The 18,261-nt window shown below is 40.0% G+C and overlaps 1 pseudogene; it reads left to right on the top strand.

The window, feature by feature from the left end:
* Window positions 1–18,025, top strand: part of LOC119809190 — a 35,776-nt pseudogene extending 17,751 nt beyond the window's left edge.
* Window positions 18,026–18,261: the final 236 nt, after the last annotated feature.

Raw genomic sequence — 18,261 nt, 5'->3', positions numbered from 1 at the left:
GCGGGGTTCTCCAAAGTATGCCATTCCTCCCTCCCACGTGTTCAATAGCAGGAGCCCAATGGTCTCCCTCCGTATTGCAGGGCAGGCAGAGGTCACTCTGACTCAGGATAGAAACTTGCCAACGGGAAAACGAAAACAGACGCAACCAAAAGGATTGCAAAAGCTGAAGGAAATCACTTCAGGGCTCACGCCGGTGGGCAGAATAACCTGCAGAAATGGATAGAACTCAGCGCACTCTCATCAATAGTTGAGCTATAATTGATAGAGTCAGCCTAGTGGATACATGACAGCATAAGACATCAAACATGGATTTTCACAAAAGTAAAATGTCCTGTAAACTAAATATCTTCTCTGTGGTATTATTTGATGTTTCAGGGAAGGAACGTCAGGGATTATATTGAGAGTGAATGCTGCCAGCAGAGAGTAATTGGAAACAAGAAGCGGATCCCTATTATATTTCTTTTTGAAAATCTTCACGATAAACTAAGTGCAGCAAAGGGATGGATAGTGCCTGGAAACTCATTAGCGATGGGTTTCTGTACAGCATTGCATGCTGAGAAAGCCCGACACCTGGCCACATCCAGAGAGGTCTATTTCTCATGAATTAAAATGATTCTCAAAATTTAACTAAAGTTGAATCCCAGAATAAACTCTTACTTTCCCAATGTGCATTGTTGTTAATGAATATTTTCAATATTCCAGGAAAATTTTTTGAGAATTTTTACCTTGATATTAATAGGAGGTGTTCACTTTATTTTCTTAAAGGGACTTTGTGTGTTTGATGCTTTTTCTAAAGCAGGTGAGCTAGCATAGCTGAATAGATGGGAAAATGGTTATTTCTTTCTAATTTTTCAAGACTTTTTGTGAGAGTTTCTTCTTAAATGTCTGCCAGAGTTCACTGTGCCTTGAGAAACTGAAGCCTGATTGTTCTGTGTCATTTTAGGCTTCTCTTCAGTTTGGAAAAAAATTTTTTTACTCTGTGTGCAGGTTTTCTAGTGGTTCATAATCTACTGCTAAATCCTTTTATTGAGTTTTTTTAATTCACAACTATGTCTTTAAAAATAATATGTAAATAATCTCATTTCTTTGGTTGTTTCCCCATAAATCTTCTTGCTTCTTCACAGATCCAAGCATGTTTCCAGAAATCACTTTACAGTCCTTGTCCAGTGACACCATCATTTCTGTAACATCTGGATTTTCTCTGTAACATCTGGATTTTCTCATTCTCTGCTGCCCACGGCTCATATTTTCCTGCTTCTTTTCATAGTTAGCCATTTTCTACTGGCGGGTAGACATTGTAATATACTGCCTTATTGCTAGCCTAAAATTTATTCGTTTTACTGAAGAGATTTGATTGGGGGGTACATGTGTTAAAATGTGTTGTGACAAAGTTGCACCTTTTACATGACCAGTTTTAAGTCTTCTAGTGTTAGGTCAAATTCAGTCCCACCACTGAGGCAGAACCCTCCTTCCATTATTATTAAACATCTAGCTCTTTAGTAAGGTCCCAACCGACCTACTCAGAATTCAATGATCTACTAAGCATGTGTAATTCTGGAAATGGTTTATTTGACAAATTGTCTTGAGGTGATTTTTTTTTACCCCAACACACATCTTTATATCACCAGTAGATGACAGAAAGATTTTTGGAGTTCTTCTGAGTAATTCTCCCTCTTCCATTGCTCTGACCCATCCCACTTTAATTTATGACTCTTGGACCCAGGGGAAAAAATGCCCAACTCTGTATTAGATTCTTCTCCCTGAGCTACAGTACAGAAAGTCCATCCAGGCCGCCTGGATAGTCTTCATTTGCTTTCCTTTTCTCCGAGGTCACAGCCAATGCTGCTTTTGGCACAAGGTCTAAAAGCGTCCAGAAATACACAGTGCCTCATTTGTAGTTGCTTACAGAAGGAAGACAGGCCTGACTCTAATCTGCCAGAACTAGAGAATGAAAGTCTCTTACTTGCCTGACTATATCTGTTTTAAACAGTCCTTCTGTTTTTCTCCCTGACGCCGGTTTGGAAGCTCTTATTCATTAATCACTCCTATTCATAATCCCCTTTCCACCTAGCTTCATTGCAGACTTAGACACAAGCTAGGCAAAGCTTCCTAAACACCATCGTGGCTGAGTTGTGACTCTTTGGTTGACCATGAAGTGTTCCACTTATTAGCTCTTGTGTTTAATCTTTTAAGTGTTACCTGCTAGGTTGATGATCAACAGTTACTGCCACATTTAAGTCTGAACAAACATTTACTGAAGAGAAATCTTGAGATGAGATGGAAAAAAATGCGTTTTAGTTATCCTGTCATGCTCCATTTGCACCATCATAGAAACATATCTTATGCTGAATTACTTAAAAACAATAGAAACTTATTGCATAAGATTCTAGAAGATGGGAAATCAAAAATCAAAGCACTGAAGATTTGGTGCTCTGTAGGAGTCCATTATCTCCTTCATTTTTAGTGCCTTCTCCCATCATCCTCACACTGAAGAAGGCATAAGTGAATAATAAGTGATAGGTGATCGATAGAAAGATAGATGGGTGATAGATGATAGATGATCATTAGATAAATGGATAGATAGATGGATCAATAGATAATAGAGATATACATGTAGACAGATATATAATGCTTCCATATATGAAAGAAAATATTTGTCATTCCAAGTCTGTTTCTAACTTATTTTACTTACCACGATGCCAGTTCCATCAATTTATTTTCCTACAAATGATATAATTTCACTCATCTTTCTAGCTGAATAAAACATCATTATATACACTCCATTTATTTATCTGTTAATATGCTGATGTGCAACCAAACTAATTCCCTATCCTGACTACTATAAATTGCTGCAATAAACGTAAAGCTGCAGGTATTTACTGTGGTACATTGACTTAGATATAAATAAGTCAAGAATATATATTTCAGGGTTACTTGAATTATGGTCTTATTTGACCTGATGTTTCCTTGCTATGTTCCCATTTCTTCCATCAGGAATGGAAATGTTCACTCTACATCATTTTATAATGGAAACATGTAACTTTTTGATTGTATTTTTATTTTAAGAAGGATTCACAGTTAAGAGTTTTTTCATGAAAATCACAGGAGACTTGGGGTTTAGCCTTTTTCATAGTGTTATGACCACTAAAGTTTTTATGGACTTTTTAAAGTTAGAAAGTTAGATTCAGCACATTTGCATTATGAGATGAACATAGGGTTATGAGTGGCATACCATAGCTAAAAGTGATGTGCTTGGGTGTCAAGTTGACAAGGGTTTGATGATGGCTAAAGTTCACTGTCAGCATGACTGGAATTGGTATCATCTAGGAGATGCATGGCATGCCATTTTTAAGGAAATTTCCAGAGACGCTTAGCTGAGGAGAAGAGACCTACACTGAATGTGGGTAGCACCATCTCATGGGCTGGGATCCTCTCAAATAAAAAGGAAAAAGTGAGCTGAATGTGAGCATTCATATCCCTGCTTCCTGACTATACCACACAGTTAAATCAGCTGCCCCCATGTGCTTGCTGCCATTGGTAGAACTACTCATTTGATCTGCCATGCTTTTCCTGGGTGGACCTTATGTCAAAATGAATCTTTTCTTCCTTAATCTATTTTTATTAAGTATATAGTTATAGAAATTAAGAAACATAAATAATATACTGGCCTTCAGGAAAGTCACGTTATACAAGGTGACCTTAACCTGATTATTGGCTAATTGACCAGCAACATTCAGTTAATTTGGTCAAAATACTGAAAAAGCCATGACAGTGGTTGAGTGTATTATAACAATTTGAGGGAAATGAGCTAATTGGCTACACAGAATTTAAAAGATACTAATTCACATCCCCTTTTGCTACTGCTTTCGGTGTTGTGCTGGACAGCTTTCCATAGGAGGGTGTCTAGTTAGGGTTTCGGTTGCTGTGAAGATACACCACGACCACAGAAACTCTTTTTTAAAAAGAAAAGAAGAACACTCACTTACAGTTCAGAGATTCTATCCATTATCATCTTGGCAGGGACCATGGTGACATTCAGGTAGACATGGTGCTTGCAACATCTTTATCTGAAGGCAACAGGAAATGGACTGTGACCATGGGTGGTAGATTGAGCATAAGAAAACTCAAAGCCCACCCCTACAATGACACACTTCCTCCACCAAGGTCTCACACACACTTCAACAAAGCCACACCTCCTAATAGTGACACTCCCTCTGAGATGATGGGGGCCAATTATATTTAAACTATCACACAGAGGTTATTTCTTCTCTGTAAAGGAGTCTATCAAGGGCCTCTGAGATGACTCATGCTGTAAAGACTCTTGTTGCTGAGCCTGACTACCTGAGTTAAATCCCTGGGACCCACTTGATAGAAGGTAAAAACAGACTTCTGTAAATTATCTCATGATGTCAATGCCACCTATAGACATGTGAACGCACATACACATGAACACTAGTAATAAATACTATATATATAAACAGGTAACCTTTTTGTCAAAACTAGCATACCAAGCCAGGCATGGTGTTCCAGGAGGGACTGTGATCACAAAACATGAGAAGCAGAGACAGGAGTATAACCACAAGTTAGAATTTGAGAGCATCCTGGACTACATATCAACAGGGTAACCACAGCTACATGTGTAGACCCTGTCTTAAGAAGGGAAAGGAGAAAAGGAAGGAAGGGAGGGAGGGAGGAAGAGAGGGAGGAAGACAGGGAGGGAGGGAGAAAGAGAGGGAGGAAGACAGGGAGGGAAGGAAAGAGGGAGGGAGGGAGGGAGGGAGGGAGGGAGGGAGGGAGGGAGGGAGGAAGGGAGGGAGAGAGGGAGGGAGGAAGAAAAAGAAGAAAATAAGAGAAGGAAGAAAGGAAAGAAAAGTAAGAGAGGGAAATTTCTGTTAGACGAATGTAGGTGTGGAATTCTGGTTTTATTGCCCTGTAACAGGAGTATCTAAAACAGTCACTTAATGTCAACTTACCCCGTCATCATCTACCCAAGAACACTATATCTAAAACAAGGAGTCTTCTTAAAGGTTCAATAGAAAATGTCTAGACTGAGTTGAATAAATATAAATACTGCATGATTAGTTGATTTTCTTGGAGGTAGCATACAGCATGGGAGAGGAGATAATGCAGGTCAGAAGTGGGGAAGATCAGTGGGGCAATTAGAAACATCTACCATTGCCTCTTTTGTCACTTGAAAAGCTGATCTCCCATTTCAGACCTCATGGTCAGGCATTATTGTTAGCTAAAAATGTTAATAGTAACATTATGTAGAGTACTTACCCAAAATAAGTAATAATATATACATCTAATGCATAGGAACTCTTTTATTTAAGTGATTCTAGTAATATTAATACAATAATTATCTTTAATTTATAAATTAATTAAGTTACACCAGCTCTAGGTGACAGACCTGAAGTCTGGCAAGAAGTCAGGCTTTGAATTCTGCTGTGTAGAGTCTAAATGTCATCTTCCTACCTGATACTGCACTGTCATTTAGAGTGGAGGCGGGGGAATAGCATATACTTAAAATAACACAGCATGGAATGTAGTCTATGTTCCACACCTATCTGAGAACACTAGCTGGCAGTCTCTACTGTGTTAGCAAAGTCAGTATGAAGACAAACTTGTAGAGATTACCTCTGTGTTCTGAAATGGCACAACTGGATTTTGTCTTTTATTCGCCTGCTCAGCCATCATTCGTGAATCATCTTCTTGATTCCAGGAGCTCCGTTATGTAATCTGAGTGCCACTGTAAGGGAAACACAGCTAGAGATCACTAACAGGAAGACTGGGTGTGCATAGAACTCTGCTGCATGCCATTTGTTGGTTTGGGCTCGGTGGGAGAGGCAGAAATGCACGCCTGACAGAGGAAATAATACTTCCCACCACAGTGCGTCTGAATTGATCCCAGTTCAGTATAAATAATCAGTATTCTCTGGTGCCAAGCAATGTAGGCGCAATGAATATTTAGGCACCAGCTCATTGATTTATAAGCTTGTTAAAAAAAATAAAAACTAGTGTTTCATCTAGGAATGGGTAGAACTGTGAATGAGCATAATGTTCACGTTCCTCTGCTCTACTCAACTGAGGCAGGCAATGCAACACTCTGACTTTGGATCATGAGCTTAGCATTTCCTCAGAATCCACATCTTTAAATTATAGAGAAAAACAGCACGAGCTTCATCCCAAGCCTGGGGAACGTAATTTTCACCACGGAACTTTATGGGGAGCAGGCTGTTGCGCTAAGCAACATCCGTGCATCATTTCTTTTAATCGTTAGTTGACTTCACTTTGCAAACTAGAAATTTAAGGTTCAAAATTTCCTCAAGAAATTAGCAATAGGAAGTGTCAAAGCTGGAACGAAAGCTAGGCTTAGCAAGGGACAATAGGCTCGGATGCTAACCATGATGATATATTGTGCCCGCTTCCTGTGAGAGGCATCACTGAGGAGGAGCTTACCCACTTCTGCCCCAGTAGAGCAGTGCAGGGGAACAACTACTACATCTTTGTATTTACTAACCGCGATGTTTCCACATCCAGCTCTTCTCACTTCTGCTTGTGATGTTTAAACCTGTGAAGAGTTTCTAATGATGCTGATGAGTATGAGTCTTTTAATCTTGTCAGTTTAACAGATATCTTAGAGTAAGGCTTTACAATGGAATATATATACACCCCTAGCCTGCCTATGACTTTATTGTTTAGGAAATCTGCTAGATGTAATTTTACTTAAAGATCATTGTTGTCAACTTGGAGGTGGAAGAAAGGCAAGAACTCAGGAAAGTTTTGCTTATCAACAGAGATGTGTGATGGGGCTAAAAAGTCTGAGTGTTTTATTAAAGTCATAATGACTTTTGACATTATTCAAAATTTGTTCGATACCCTGCCATAGAAAAGAAATAAGGCATAATTTCATGATTTCAACTTAGAGATTGAACTTTGATCAAATAATAGTTAGAAATGTGCCTCTGGATGACTGCAATATTACCTGAAAGCCATGCAAAGACTCTTAAGAAGCTGGTTAATTTCAAGAGATTGAAAGATTGGTAGATTTTTAACAGATTGACCTACCATGAACAAAGAGTTTGGGTATATAACAAGTAGAAAAGGGATGGGTATTTGTAGAGCAATGATATACAAATGCATAAAATAACCATCTGTAATCTACAAAGAGCGACTGTCATGTATGCATGGCAGTCTACTACAGGTATGAATATATGGCTTCATGCATGCATAATACCTCAGTCGTAGGTCTAGTAGATGCCAGTATAAAATATACTAAACCCTGAAACTCTATGTCATCATTTCAGCCATTTTATTGTTACTAGAACAATGTAGCATGGATATTTTAAGTTTTTACTCTGCTCATTTCAATCAATAGCTAAGCAAAGCTCATAACCTCCCTGAAAGCAAACTCGGCTTCAGAATTTGTCACATCCTAATCTTCTAGGCAGACTCAGGCAATAGATCTAAGTGATCCCATCAGATAAAATGTCCTGGCCATGATGGGATTCAAGTGGAATTGTGGCACCGTGCTTTCAAATGTTCCCTGTTATTGTGGAAAATGCCATGGTATCTCCGCTCAGTACATTCCTTTCAGTTGAACTTTTCATTGGAGTGGACTCAGGCGAGTGTTTTCCACTTGGCTGAGAGATGTTGTGCATGTGTCACCCCGAACTCTAACCTTGGAAGCCCTTATTCTAGAAAGCCGAGTCGCTTTTGTGTCTCCCCTGAGTTACTACTGCCATCATCCTACCCACAGGAAGATATTAATACCACTGTACAAACTTTTGGAAACCTCAATTTGTAAAGTAAGCAGTAAAAATCCAGCCCTTTCCCCTGAGTTTGGAGAAGGTGACTTAGTAAATATGGTCTGTGTGAGGTTTCTTTGAATTTTAGGAGACCTTGTATTTCATTGTTTATCTTGTATCTTTATGACCCCTGTTTGAGGGCACTTTTGTAAATTCCTGCATATTTTTTGAATTAGGCAGATTTTCTTTCTCCTTTGTGTTGGAGTTCTCTGCGCTTGAATGTCAGAATTCCCTGTTGGGTGCACATAGACCAGAGGTGGTTCATTCATTCAGTGAGTAGATATTCCCATGATGGATCAGGCTGCACACTAGACACCATGTGTATTCATCAGCTCCCCACTACCATAATGAAGTACTTGAGGTAACTAACTTAAAAGAAGAAAATGTTTACTTTGGGTCATATTTAGGAGATTCCCTTGACCTCTGCCAAGGGAAGCACATCAGGTAGAAACCTACTGGTACACAATTGGACATCTGTAAGAAGAGAAAGAGATGATTAACAGCTCAGTCTCAATGATCTAGGGAACCTCCCACAAGGCTCTGGCTCCTAAAGGTTTATAGACTTTCTTGAGAGTAACAATCTGGGATCAAACCACCAACACATGATCCTTTGGGAGACACATAGCACTATAGTCCAAACAATAGTACTACGTATGCTGGTCAAGGTCAGTCCTGGGCTTCAGGAACATAGACTTCAGAGGGCGAGACAAATGATGAATGAGCCAGTCCCCCAAATGATGTGTTTTCTTTTTTATTATTCATTTATTTATTTTAATAAAAATTTCCAACTCCTCCCCTCCACCCACACCCCCACTCCCTCCCTCTCCAGGCCAAAAAGCAGTCAGGGTTCCCTACACTATGGGAAGTCCAAGGTCCTCCCAATTCCCCCAAGGTCCAGGAAGGTGAGCATCCAAACTGACAAGGCTCCCACAGAGCCCATCCTTGCAGTAGAATGAAAGCCCAGCGCCATTATCCTTGGCTTCTCAGTCAGGTGATAAGTGTTTTGTAAGACAAGAACATAGAGTTAACGTGATTATACTGGGGCACAATCCTATTTGGTTGATTAAGGAGAGTTTCTTTAAAAGGCTGATTTTAACACCTGGGAAGAAAGGTACACTGAGAAACCAGAACAAAGAGACGTCCCTCTTCCAGGGGTAAGTATGAGGATAGGGTCCTGAAGTGGCCTTTGCCTGAGATGGCTGCTCGTGGCTCCCAGAGAAGGACTTCTGTGGGCTCTCAAGTGTGCACATTAGTTCTGGCAGGCAAATCCAAGTTCCTATCCAGGAAAGAAGGAGACAGCCTTCAGAGAAAATCTTATTAAAGAAAAATTTTCCATCTCACTGGAGGTGAGATATGCCCATTAAGTGATTTATGAAGGGTTCATAGTGGTGTGCGTGGGCTGGTGTGAAGCTTCTATTCACAGTAGGACTTACATTTGGACCACCCTTCGGGACAATCTGCATGCTCAGCTGAAAGACAAGCCCAAATGTCTTCTTACACTTTACTGTATTTCTTATTTAGATACAAAGATTTTCTTCCCCATTACTCTTGCCTTAGTAACTAATACACCAGATTTTTCTGAAATGAGCTCTGTCCTGATGAAGGAAAAACATGTATTCATTTGGTGTTTTAACTGTGGAACATAAGAAAATATGGTGGCAAGGTTTAGTTTGGTTTGGTTTCCCTCCTCTTGTTTTACTTTTGAGAACAGATTGTTTGAACACCAAAAAAGTCATGTTTTTACACTTCTCTGGTGGCATTTTGAATGAGCCAGAAAAAACCAAAATAAATTTAAGCACATTCTCATAATTAGTCTTATAACAACTCCTTTTTTTTTCAAGTATTCCTTCTTGTAGCTCAAAAGCAGCCTGGCAGATATGTCTAATTTGGAAGAGTTTTGTTTTGTTTTTATTTTTTAATTCTTTTATTTTTTTTTAGTAAAAAGTTAACAGTTTCTTCCTTCACCAAAATTAATTACAGAATATGAGAAGGCAAGCCAGTAACAGAATTTTGCCTAACATTCCACACAAATTGTTTCTTCGTAATTAATTTTACATTTCTCCAGAAAAAGGTCTGCCTGGACTTTTCCATTATTTGTGATATCTTGATACATTGGCATGCAAGTGGAGATACACACACACTTTAGTTTCCTTTTTAAAGGCAAGTTATGTGCCCAAGGAGAAATGCTTTTGTTGCTCCTACTGCTATGCTTTGCATTTGTCCGTTGTACTCAGTAATTAATTCATTGGTGTTTATCAAGCATTTAGAACAATGCTAGATGCATGCTCTGCCTTTTATAAACTTTTTCTACATTGAATAAGAAAAAAGGTGTGCCAGGCGGTGGTGGCGCACGCCTTTAGTCCCAGCACTCGGGAGGCAGAGGCAGGCGGATCTCTGTGAGTTCGAGGCCAGCCTGGTCTACAAGAGCTAGGTGCAGGACAGGCTAAAAAAAGCTGCAGAGAAACCCTGTCTCGAAAAACCAAAAACAAAACAAAAAAAAAAAAGGTGAATGAGAAAATAAAATGAAAGTTGATGTGAGCCACAAGCACTGCACAGTAAAACTACAGCTGACAGGTCACTAGACAAACTCATGGGAGTGTATTCCACCCTCTGAGAAACCCAATTTGCAGAGCTTTGGGAACACCTATCTCTTGAACAGTCGCTGTCAGTTCTGCAGAAATCTTTTGAAGCCATGACTTTTCCCCTTCCAGAATCGGATTCATCCCAAACTATCCCAGTAGTGTATCAATCATTCTTTAAACCTGACTTTTCCTGTACTGGCAGCAACTGAATGATCTTTCATCACACTGTGGGGCCCTGGTGTGCAAGTATTCACTCAGCCAAAACCTTTGCTCTAATAGTCAAATCTACATAAAGCTAGTCCCCCACACTTATCCTTATTGACAGGACTTATTGACAAGAAAGGAGCCCTGAGCAGGAGGCAGTGAGCATGGAGACAGTATGTTTACCCTCACTGATAAACAGGTCTGGGCAGCCCTAAAATCTCCCATAGTCAGCTCCAGACTGTATAACTTACTGGTCTTTGCTATTCCCTAACAAGCTATTAATATTCTGTGCTCACCTTCGCCTTTCATTTGACAGAAGGTCTTAGTCTAGGAAATTAACGGTTTATACCTTTACCCCTCAAATATACAAGTAAAAAAACTTGGATCACCAAACCAGCCCCAGAGAAAGAAATTTCTTCTTACCTGGGTGCCAGTGTATACAGCACCCACACTGCACCCTGCTGCTTAGCCCAGAGGCCAAGCATCATCCTAAGCCTTATGGAATCTTCAGGGGAGCTTCACAATCATGCCCCTTCTGAGACATAAGGTGCTTGCTTCCTTGGTCTTCACTCATCTTGTTAGCGCTAAGAAATTCATGGTACCATTGGTATTGCCTATCTAATTGCTAGCTATGTCTGTGTGGGTATGTAAACTGGAAGCCTTGTAGGATTGGGAGGAACGTTAAGAGGGACTGTCGAAAGGGTAACATCAGGAGAGTACTGGAGAGAGCATAGAAAGAATAAATGGGACATGATGAAAAGATTTATGTGGTTAATTTGTTTGTCCTTAGGTCTCTTTAGCCAGTTTCCACCTGCAACAGCACTCCTTCTGAATCCTGAGAGGTTTGGGTGGGCTGTCACCCCAACATAAACCGTGATAGGAAGTAAAGGAAAGAGCAAAGTATAGAAAACCTATAAAGAAAACTATCAAAGGCTCAGATCTACAATACAAAATTAAAATTTTCTCATATAATTTCAGAACCCACAGGAAAATTTACCAAATTCAATGAAAACAGTGTGTCCCAGGTAAGTCCTACAAAAACCAGGGTGTGATTAAATTTCATGAATTCCTAGTTTGTGAACTCTACCAGCTGTTGCCTTGAAATGCACTATATTCATTCTAGTTGGTGCCTACAACCCTTTAGTTTTGACTAATAGGCTGTAGCTACTGCACCGTCCCTGCTACTCTGTACAGAAAAGAAGGAAGACAATAGGTTATGCAAGAATGAAATCCTCGAAAAGGAAGAAACTGACAAGAGGAGTTGCATGCTAGCCAGGCATCTTCTTGCTAGGCATCTCTGGATGGGTAGAATTAGCGGAGCCCCGTCATTCTGCTAATTTGAGGAAGCTGAAGCAGTAGTATCCCCAAAGAAGAGAGTACTTCAGAGAACAGGGCATTTCCTGTTAAAGATAAAGAGCTCCTTAAGATGCAGGTTGTCGAAGGGGAGATTAAAAAAATAAATAAATAGCCAGGCAGTGGTGGCGCACGCCTTTAATCCCAGCACTCGGGAGGCAGAGGCAGGTGGATCTCTGAGTTCGAGGCCAGCCTGGTCTGCAAGAGCTAGTTCCAGGACAGGCTCTAGAAACTACAGGGAAACCCTGTCTCGAAAACCCAAAATCAATCAATCAATCAATCAATCAATCAATAAATAAATAAATAAATAAAATGATGTTCTAAGGAGATGAACCTGGAACCTGGAGGAGATGAAATATTCCATCCCACCAGAAAACTCCTTAATCTCAGGAAGTAAACATCTTAGTGACTGCAGGAAGTTTCAGAAAATGACCAGATTAACTAGGCCCCTCCTCTCCAAGCATATATAAACAGTAAGGAATGCTGAGAGACATTCTTAGTAAGTTGACCTCCCTGGAAGATGACTAACTGTACTGCCTGGAAAAAAAAAAGACATCATCCAAACTGTTGAGCTGCCTTTAGGCCGGGCTGTGTGCTCCAGGATATCAGATTTTATGAGCTGTCACCTACGCTGGGGTAAACTTGGTGACCTTTGAGTCATTTCTGCTCTAGTAAGTAACCTCTCACCTATATTCCTGTAACTCATTCCTACAAAGTTCACTGGCTCACTGAGTTGGATTTGAGTGGTATTTCTACCTGAGGTGAGGAGATATTTGCTCCCATCTCCTCAGAAATAGTACCAGGTAACAGGGCCCCAAACATCTGCAGAACTCTTTAAAACAGGGAGACCAGACAAATAAAATCATACCATTTTAAAGCTATTCTGTTTCTGACCTTCAAAGATCAAGTCCAGAATGGTACAATATTATCATAAGTGGCCTTTGATAAGTTAAGGTATATTTTATTAATCCCCAAGAAACCACTAAAGGTAATGGTCAATAAGAGAAATAAAACACACACAAAAATCATGTAACCAAAGAAAAAGAAAGGAAACTAAACATAATCTACAAATTATTAACAAATAGAAGGAACATAAACCAAATTGCATCAGTAATAATATTAAGTGGTAATGGTTGTTGGGCAAGAAAAAGATGAGAAATAAATCTAACTATGTGTCACTTTGAAGAGACGTGCTCAACACCTAAAGACACAAATCATCTGAAAGTAGGAAGTAGCTAGGTCATTATATTAATACCAGGCAGAGTAAACACAAAGGCTGAGACTTAAGACTGATAGAAGGGCATTAGCAATTAATTGGACTCATCTGGAAGACTCAGTATCATAATTATGTGTGTGGACAGACAACAGAATTCTCTAATTTGTGAAGCAAATATGGAAATATGTACAGAATAAAATTTGATAAATTTATGGTTACATTTAAGAATTTTAAGAAGTTTTTAAAATAAAAGCAACTAAACATAAATTCACTATAAAATAGGAGAATAGAAAAGCTCTATGAGACAGACTCTTTTAACTGACATTTATAACTTCAGAGTAAGGAGCATGTGTGCTCCAAGCACTTAATGAGTTCAAGGCTAGCATGAGCTATATAACAAGACTGTAACAGGAGGGTCTGCTTGTTTGTCCTGGCTGCTCAGCTAGCTCTGTCAGTAGAGCATGAGACTCTTAATCTCAGGGTTGTGGGTTCATGCCCCACATTAGGCACCAATTGTTGGGGGAATATGGGTGTAGATTTGTCCATACTGCTTCTTGCTGTTTGGGGGCACTGTTAATCAGGTCTTTCATGGTATATCCTGTGTGCTAGGTTCATCTCAGTAGTTGGCAAAGTAATTTTTTTTTTATTGAGGGTAGTCACGGTGACCTTTCAGGAGGGCATAGTCTATCAAACCATATTGGTCTAGAAACAATCCACATGCAAACAAGAAGGCCCTCCTGTTACAGATTGGCACTCCAACAGGTGCTAGCTAAATCCACTAAAACCTGAGAGGGCTTGAAAAGGAATTCTAGACAAAAAAAAAAAAAAAAAAAGTACAGAGTTTAACACAGCTTCTTGCTGTTTGCTGGCGGCTTGCTGCAGCTCCTGATTCAGCATAGCAGGAAAAAAGCTGCTGGGTTTTAAAATGCGGTTTCCTGGGCTGCGCTGCCAGTGCAAACTCCGGTTATGAAGCATTTTTGTGGGTCTGGGTGTTTGTGTGCCCACTTGGGAGGAGGAAAGTTGCTGAGACCATGCCTGTGGCTTGGCGCTCCCTGCCTGCTGAGCGGGATCAGGTGTACTAGGCTTGCACAGGTGGGAGAGCAAGGCAGATTCCCGCCGTCATACACAGAGATGTTTTCTAGGCTGCATAGTACTCTGTGTGGCAGATTTGGCTGTTATCCAGATAAAAAGGGTATATATGCTGCACGCTCATTCTTGGGGTTGGACTGCTGAGCGTGGCCCCTACCTGGAGGCCCCAGAGCCTCCACCATTTTAAAAGTGGAGAAAGGTGGAGCCAGCATCCAGAGCAGCTGCAACCAAGCTGCTTAGCATTTTAAAAGCTCTTCAAGACAGTAAAGAATTACAGATTCACAATAGGACAAATTTAGACATAAAAGAACTCTAAATGGGTCACAGTGTTGGATAAATGTATGTAGGCTTGAGGGAGAGAAGATAGATAGTTGGGAAAAAAAGTAAATTGTTTTTTAAAAAGGTTTTAAAGAGACAGAGTACAGAAAGCCATAAATTAAAAGGAGTAAAAAATATATGCCATGTAAAGATGAAGAATACACAGAGAGTCTGGATTTTGCATACTGTTGTGTTTTCTTTGAATTTTTTGACTGTAAAGGAGCTAAGTACAGAGAGAAATTTTATTATATGGGCTGCTAAGCTAAACCAGCATATATGTATCATGATAAGGTATCATGACTTCCAAATTTGAGTCTAAGGATCTGTTGCTTTGGAAAAGAGATTCTTCTTTTGTTTTCATAGAAGATGAGAACCTGTAGATTGTTTCTAGACCAATATGGTTTGATAGACCACGCCCCTGAAAGGTTACCATGAATATCCTCAAAAAAATTACTTCCCCCAACTGCTGACTGAGATGAACCTAGCACACAGGATACACCATGAAAGACCTCATTAATAGTGTCCCCAAACAGCAGGAAGCAGTATGGACAAATCTATGCTCATACTCCCCCCAACAGATTGCCTCCAAACAAAAACAAAGGAAATTTAAGAAAAAGTCAAAACTCCCAGACAAACCAGCAATAATAAAATGATGTACAAGAGTTCTATACCACAGGCATGAAATATTACTAAGAGAATTAATTATCACCTAGATAATGGAGAGACGGGCTAATGTCCTTTGCTTAGGGATTGACACACTTAATAATGCTAAAGTGTAGAGGTTATTGGCAGGTCTAACATTATTCCATTCAAAATTCCAGAGACTTTGAAAGCTTATCCAGAAACAGCTAAAGTTTCAAATAGCCCAAGCATATTTGAAAACAAAAAATAAATAAATAAAAAAGTAAAGACTTATAACAGGCTACTTTTAATAACTAACTAAAAAGCTACAAAGTCAGTGGTTTGGGGAATATTTGGTGGCAGCATGGCAACAGTAGGTAGAAAAGAGTTCAGAAATAAAGTCAGAGGTGATCTATTGGTTGACCAAATCTGTCTTTCCAACAGAGCTTGGAAAGTTAAACATGTGTTTAAGAGCAATAAATATTTGTGGCTGCCTCGTGCCACCCATGAAATTAACTTCATAATAAGTATGTTTCTAATGTAGAAGTTAGAATGATAAAAAAAATAAACTCTAAAAGAAAAGAAACAACCAACAACCCTTCAGTAGGAGTATCTCCTAATAGGACATAAAATACATGGTTTAGATTTAAATAAACTAAAACCTTTAATCTTTTAAGGACAGTATCAAAGAAAGTGGAAAAGAGCAAGTTTTATTTTCAAACTTTTAAAATACACATACTGTTAACTCAATAAAGAGACAAAAAACAATTTTAAAATATGAAAAAGATCTAAGCAGATATTTCACAAGAAAAGCTCTATTTGGATTGACAGTAAGCACATAAAGATCTGTCCAGCGCTTTTAATCAATAGAGAAATGAAAATTAAGATCATAATGAGATACCACTTCATAGATATTAGAATAGAGAAGTTTAAAATGACTGAAAATGCCAAGTGACAGTGAGTAGCTGGAGCTCATGAGAAGCAAAGAAACCAATCATTCGACTTTACCCCACCTTCATAGTTGATAAAATCTGGAAACTGCCTGGTATCTAGCAGGAGGATGGGAGAAAAAAAATATCGATGGTTGTACATTGAAATTTCCATTGCTCAAATGTGTCCCCAAAAATACATGAGCTGGGAGGTGATTCTAAAGGTCAATTTGAGGAGACTAAACCATTGAAACATCACTAGGTGCACTCTTATGGATCAACAAATGCTATTATCACAGGAGTGAGTTCATGATTTAAAAAATGAGTGAATTCAATTTTCTCTTTCTCTCTTCTTCCCTTCCCTCTCACCTCCTTATCAAGTGATGTCTTCTGCATGTTATCCTGTTTTGAGAAGATTCTCACTGATGTAGCTGCTAGATCTTGAATGCCTATGTTTCCATAACTATAAAAGACTATAAGAATTATAACACATGGGGCTAGAATGATGGCTCAACAATTAAGAGCACGAGTTGTTCTCCCAAAGAACTTGGGTTCAATTCCCAGCACCCTAATAGCAGCTTATAGCCATCTGTAACCCCAGAATCCGACACCCTCACACAGACATCCATGTAGGCAAAACACCAGTGCCTTGGCAGAGCAAGATGTGGAAAATGAGCTTTTGGATTATGGTAAAGATAAACAACCCCAAGCACCCCTAGGAGAGCACTTCAGCTCCTCCAAAGAAAGATGTCAAAGGATCTTTTGTCTCCATTCACAGTTCTGGTTTCCAGGACTTTCTGCTGAAGCCAGAGCCCCTGAGAGCCATAGCTGACTTTGAGCATCCTTCAGAGGTCCAGCATGAATGTATTCCCCAGGCCATTCTGGGTATGGATGTCCTATGCCAGCCCATGTCTGGGATGAATAAGACAGCTATGTTTGTGCTGGCCACCCTGGAGCAGATCAAGCCTATCAATGGCCAGGTATCAGTACTAATCATATGCCACAAAATGGAGTTGACCTTCCCGCTCAGCAAGAAGTATGAGCACTTCTCTAAGTACATGGCCAGTGTCAAGGTATCTGTGTTCTTGGGGGCCTCTCCATTAAGAAGGATGAAGATGTGTTGAAGAAGAGCTATTCCCATGTTGTGGTGGAGACACCAGGCCAGATCCTGGCACTCGTAAGGAACAAGAGCCTCAACCTAAGGAATGTGAAGCACTTTGTGCTAGGTGAGTGTGACAAGATGCTGGAACAGCTGGACGTGCTCCAGGAAGTGCAAGAGATCTTTCGACTGACACCCCATGAAGAGTAGTGCATGCTATTCAGTGCCACCCTGAGCAAGGAGTTCCGGCCAGTCTGCAGGAAGTTCATGCAGGATGCCATGGAGGTTTTGTGGATGATGAGACCAACCTCACACTGCATGGGCTACAACAGTAGTACGTCAAGCTCAAAGACAATGAGAAGAACCAGAAGCTCTTTGACCTCCTTGACATCTTAGAGATTAACCAGGTGCTGATCTTTGTCAAATCTGTGCAATAGTTCATGGCCCTGGCCCAGCTCCTAGTGAAACAGAATGCCATTGCCATTCACTGAGGCATGCCCCAGGAGTAGTGCCTGTCCCGCTACCAGCAGTTCAAGGACTTCCAGCGGTGCATTCTGTCAGCTACCAATCTGTTTGACATTGAGTGAGTCAACATCGTCTTCAACTACAACATGCCAGAGGACTCAGATACCTACCTTTACTGAGTGGCTTGTGCTGGTCGCTTTGGTACTAAAGGTGTAGCGGTCACTTTTGTATCTGATGAGAATGATGCCAAACTCCTCAATGATGTTCAGGACTGGTTTGTAGTGAATGTGGCAAAGCTTCCAGAAGAAATAGATATTTCTACATACATTGAACAGAGCTGATAACCATATGTATAACCAAGGCACCATCGCCACCCTCTTTCCTACCGGCTGCTTCAGATTCTCTTCCTAGATAATAAATGGGTGTATCTTTTTATTGTTCCAAAGCTGTAACTATGTAAGAATAAAGTATGTAAGATAAAGTTTTATTGTGAAAGAAGAGTTTATATGCTGCACAGTGCTACCCAGAGTTAAGGTGGTGAGGACGGCTCCCACCTAGCAGTCTCAGGGGCAGGAAA

The sequence above is a fragment of the Arvicola amphibius genome, chromosome 3 (genome assembly GCF_903992535.2).
Source record: "Arvicola amphibius chromosome 3, mArvAmp1.2, whole genome shotgun sequence".
In the NCBI taxonomy this organism is placed as follows: Eukaryota; Metazoa; Chordata; class Mammalia; order Rodentia; family Cricetidae; genus Arvicola; species Arvicola amphibius.
This window is presented reverse-complemented; position numbering and strand designations above follow the sequence as displayed.